Consider the following 6,000-nt stretch of genomic DNA (forward strand, 5'->3'; position numbering starts at 1 on the left):
AGCACCCAAACAATGCTAAGAACCAGAACTCACACAAGGAACACTTCCTATGAGCACAAACGTTCTTTAATCATCATCACATTAAAGTAAAAAATTACTTGCTTATAATTTTCCCCCAGGAAGCAAGGATATTATTTATATAGCATGATAACTTACTAGCATGTAAATTTATTTTTCTTCTCAATATAAAAGATGCAATTGAGCTAAATTTATCAATCTAGATGTGATATGATTGAACACTAGGAAGAAAATATTGAAACAGGAAAATTAAAACCAAGGTAAAATATTTGGATACATGGATGCCTCTATTCTTTGATGGGAGCCCCAGATCTAACTCAAATTTGCTTTTGGGTTCATTCAGGAGGTACTGTTTTAAAATGAAAATTTTTTACTTGAAACACACATAAGTATTGAGTTAATTTTCTATAGACTGTCATACACAATCAATAGCCAATAACTCAGGAATTTTAATATCTACATAGATATAAAAATAGATATCTCATTTTTATTGAGAATTTGATATGATGATATCTACTCTCCTGTGTTCCTTTTCTACATACTTTGATTGGAAATGGGTTCCTGCTCTTAAAACTTTTCTCTTTCAGATATAACATACTTTATTTAAGCCAATAATGGTGATGGGAAAATAGACAACTTGAGAGACTTGAAAAGATATTTTTAGGGATTCAAGTTAATATAGAAATTATCAAGGAAAGACACTTTTTATTAATTCCTCAAGTACAAATTATGAAACATAATAATACTTAATAAAGTAAACATATATAGAATAAATTCAACCTATGTGAAACAATTGCTTCATTAAAAATGCCAACACTACATTTGTACAGAAAATATTGAAAGAAAATAAACCATTACATTGTAAAACAGAACACATAAATTTCAGTACTATGATAAAGGTTTATAGCTCTTTATAAAGGTCCCAATGTTCAAAATCATAAATCTTGGCTGCAGATGCCTGAGTCCAGATGGCTTATGTAAGGATCTGTATAGGATCTCCTGCTTGGAGCCTGCAGCCTAGGTTCTGAGACTTTGCTTTAAGTGTAGCCCTGAAGTGTTATATCACTATTCAAGTCTTAAGCTGTGTTTTAAGGAGTAGCTATTATTCCTTCTGGAGAAATAAGACTTTAAAAATGAAACCATATGTTCCCATAAAAAAGTATGTAGCAAAGTAAAAAGGCTCTTTTCACAGTACTGCACTGACTGTTGGAATTATACATTATTCCATTAGATTATGATGATAGATATAAAGTAGTTTAAACTATTATAGTGGTCATTATTTGACAAATTTTCTTCTGAAAAGAAAAGAATATATGTGTGTATAAACATATAAATAAATACAAACATACAAAATGCAACGGTACTTAGAAAGCACTTGCCATTTTTGAACTTTTCTAGAAGAAAAATTTTAAAACAAAGAATCTCTTCAACTCCAAGGTCAATCATTCATTATTTAAACTGAAATGAACATTCAAGTCTGCTTTCATTTCCACTGTTTTACAATGCAAGTGCAGAGAAGTGCATGGATACCACATACCAACAGCACAATTCCTATCAGAATTATCTATAGAGTAAGTTTTTATCTAGAAAATGTACCAAATGAATGTATAGTTAAACAACCATTGTACCCTGCTTTCTTCCAAGTTGAAAGAATCCCATCCTCTCCAGCAACTGCTGTCACCTGAATGGTTGATTTTAGCCATTCTGACTTATGTGAGGTGGAATCTCAACATTGTTTTGATTTCCATTTCCCTGATGACTAAGAGTGTTTAATATTTCTTTAGGTGCTTCAGAGCCATTTTATTTTTCCTCATTTGAGAATTCTCTGTTTACCTCTGTACCCCATTTTTAATTAGGGTTATTTGGTTCTCTGGAGTCTAACTTCTGGAATTCTTTGTATATATTGGATACATGCCCTTTTTTTGAAGGTAGGAATATTAACTATCTTATCTCAATCAGTTGGTTGCCAATTTTTCCTATTGATAGTGGCCTTTGCCTTACAAGATCTTTACAATTTTATGAGGTCCCATTTGTCTATTCTTCATCTTAAAGTATAAGCCATTGGTATTCTGTTCAGGAAAAATTTTCCTCCATTGCTGGTGGGATTTCAAGCTGGAGAAAAAGACTCTGGAAATTAGTCTGATTGTTCCTCAGAAAATTAGACATAGTACTACTTCAGGACCCAGCTATACCACTTGTGGGTATATACCCAGAAGATGTTCCAACATGTAATAAGGACACATGCTCCACTATGTTCATAGCAGCCATATTGATAATAGCCAGAAGCTTGAAAGAACCCAGATGTCCTTCAACAGAGGAATGGATTCAGAAAATGTAATACATTTACACAATGGAGTATTACTTACCTATTTAAAAGCAATGACTTCATGAAATTCTTAGGCAAATGGATGGAACTAGAAAACATCATCCTGAGTGAGATAACCCAATCACAAAAGAGCACACATGGTATGCATTCACTGATAAGTGCATATTAGACTAATATCTTAAAACACCCAAGATACAACTCACAGACCACATGAAGCTCAAGAAGGCACACAATAGTGTGAGTGCTTTAGTCCTTTTTATAAAGGGGAACAAAATACTCATGGGACCAAATATGGAGACAAAGTATAGAGCAGAGACTGAAGGAAAGGTCATCCAGAGACTGCCTCAACTGGAGATCCATCCCATAAACTGTCAACAAACAGATGCCAAGTGCTTTCTGAAAGGAGCCTAATATAGTTATTGCATGAGAGACTCTTCCAGAGCCTTACCAATACAGAGGTGGATCCTCACAGCCAACCATTGGACTGAGCACAGGATCCCCAATGAAGCAGTTAGAGAAAGGAATGAAGGAGCTGAAGGAATTTGCAGCCCCAAAGGAAGAATAACAATATCCACTAACCAGATGCCCCATAGTTCCCAGGCACTAAGCCAACAATCAAGGAGTACACATGGAGGGCACCATGGTTCCATCAGTATATGTAGCAGAAGCTGACCTTTTCGGGCATCAATGGGAGGAGAGGTCCTTGGTCCTCTGAATGCTAGTTAGATACCTCAGTGTAAGGGAATTTGAAGGCAGGAAGGTGGGAATGGGTGGGTGGAGGAACACCCTCATAGAAACAGGAGGAGGGAGATGGTCTAGGGGATTTCTGGAAGGGGGTTAAACCTTAAAAGGGGATAACATTTGAAATGCAAATAAAGAAAATATACAAAATAATGAAAGATTCAATTCTGAAAAGTTCTTTACATCACAGTTATTTGAACGAAACGCTTTTTAAGATGGGATATAAACCACTAAAATTTTTTGGAAGTCTTTGAAGCTTAATAAGACCTCTTCCATTCTAAGGTAACATGCTTACTATGGCTGCTGAAGAAAGAAGACTTGTGACTGTTAAGATGCCTACAAATAGTGCAGAAAACACTAAAGTTCTAGCTATAGTAAGTCATCACCCCTCACTACTAGGGTGGCCATTTAATGATGATGTATCATCGAAGCATCTACATACTTGAAGGGATTTCTCACTTGTTTTCCTAAAAATAATTCCCTTAAAGGGACTGGCACCAATAGGATAGTAGAGAAATAATTATTTTAGTGTGTTGATCTGGTATAAGTAGACATTGTTCACACAGTACCAATCCTTCTAACATTGTACAATACTATTAATTTTAATATCATAAATTTTGAAATATTTTTAAATGAAAAGTTAAATATATTTCTTGATCCTTTTTCCTAAACATACTACTAAGAAAATTATTTACCCAACATTTACAATGCAGTAAATGATTATAAAGTACCCAGAGAAGAGTTAAGATATGCACAATTTTCTGTGTAGATAATATAAAAATACCATGTAATTTAAGGTGTATAACACTAATAAATTTTTAGATTTTAGTATTCATGAAGGCACCTTAAATATTACTATTTTCATCTCTATTTTTCTGTTCCTCTTCTATGTCTCTATCTCTGTTCCTGTTGTCTCTGTCTCTGTGTCTGTCTGTCTGTCTCTCTTTCCTCTCTGTCTCTGTCTCTCTCTTACATGTGTGTGTGCATGCGCATGTGTCTGTGTTTGTGTGAAAATTAACTTTCTGACCTTAAGTTTTCTTGTTACTCTTTTGTTTGTTTATACTCAGTGCAATATTCACAAGCTCTGGTTTTAGATTTCAATTTTCTTAGTTTCTTTTTGCTAATCTTCATCAAATATGATATTGAATAAAAATATACAGAATCTGCAATTAATTGATAAGAGAGTAATGCATTTTGACACTTTTGTAAATTACTTAAATGCATACCTGGAGAATAATTTTAATTTTTAATTTTATTGTTTTTATTTTAATTTATTTACATTTCAAGTGTTATCTCTTACCCTGTTTCCAGTTTCCTCATCTCCCAGAAAACCCCTCTTCTATGCACCCCTCCCTCCTTCTATGAGGGTGTTCCTCTACACACCTACCCACTCCCACCTTCCTGCCCTTGTTTGCCCTACGCTGGGACATCTATCAAACCTTCACAGGACCAACGCCTCTCCTCCCATCAATGCCTAACAAGGCCATCCTCTCCTACACATGCAGCTACATATCCTACATTGGCAGCGTAGTCCCTGGGAGTTTTGGGGGGTCTGGTTGGTTGATATTGTTGTTCTTCCTATGGGGTTGCAAACCCCTTCAGCTTCTTCAAGCCTTTCTCTAACTCCTCCATTGGGGACCAAGCACTCAGTACAATGCTTGGTAGCCAAGAATCCAACTTTTTATTTGAAAGGTTCTAGCAGGACCTCTCATGAGACAGCTATATCAGGCTTATTGTAGCATCTAAAATAGTGTCAGAGTTTGGTGACTACCTGGGACGAATCCCTAGGTGGGACAGTCTCTGGATGGCCTTTCCTTCAGTATCTGCTCTGTAGTTTGTCTCCATATTTGCTCCCATGTGTATTTTGTTCCCCTTTCTAAGAAGGACGGAAGCACCCACACTTTGGTTCTCCTTCTTTACCTCCATGTGGTCTTTGAATTGTATCTTGGGTATTCTGAGATTTTGGCCTAATATGCACTTATCAGTGAGTACATACCATGTGTGTTCTTTTGTGATTGGGTTACCTCACTCAGGATAATATTCTCTAGTTCCATCCATTTGTCAAAGAATTTCATTAATTCACTGTTTTAAATAGCAAAGTAGTACTCCATTGTGTAACTATAACACATTCTCTGTATCCATTCTTCTGTGTCTGGACATATGGGTTCTTTCCAGCTTCTCTCTATTATAAATAAGGCTGCTATGAACATAGTGGGAAAAAAAAGTGTACTTGCTATATGTTGGAGCATCTTTTGGATATATGGCCAGGAGTGGTAGAGGTGGGTCCTTAGGTAGTACTATGTAGAATTTTCTGAGGACTCTCAAGACTAATTTCTACAGTGGTTGTACCAGCTTGCATTCCCTCAACAGTAGAGGAGTGTTCCTCTTTGTCCCCATCCTAGCCAGCATCTGCTATCACCTGAGTTTTTACCCGTCATTCTGACTGGGGTAAGATGGAATCTCGGGATTGTTTTGATTTGCATTTCCCTAATGACTAAGGATGTTAAACATTTGTTTAGGTACTTGTCAGCTCTTTGGATTTCCTCAGTTGATAGTTCTCTGTTTAGCTCAGTTCCCCATTTTTAATAGGGTTATTTGGTTCCTGGAGTCTAACTTTTTGAGTTCTTTGTATATATTGGATATTAGCCATCTACTGGTTGTAAGATTGGTAAAGATCTTTTCCCAGTCTGTTGGTTGCCGTTTTTTATTGACAGTGTCCTTTGCCTTACAGAAGCATTGTAATTTTATGAGGTTCTATTTGTCAATTCTTGATCTTAGAGCATAAACCATTGGTGTTCTGTTTAGGAACTTTTCTCCTGTGCCCATGTGTTCATTTCCTAATTTCATTCTCACCCAGTTTATCTTTTGAGTATAGGAAGGCTATTTATTTGTTTGACTTAATTTTATATCTGGTC

Source organism: Apodemus sylvaticus, chromosome 9 (assembly GCF_947179515.1).
Source record: "Apodemus sylvaticus chromosome 9, mApoSyl1.1, whole genome shotgun sequence".
NCBI lineage: Eukaryota > Metazoa > Chordata > Mammalia > Rodentia > Muridae > Apodemus > Apodemus sylvaticus.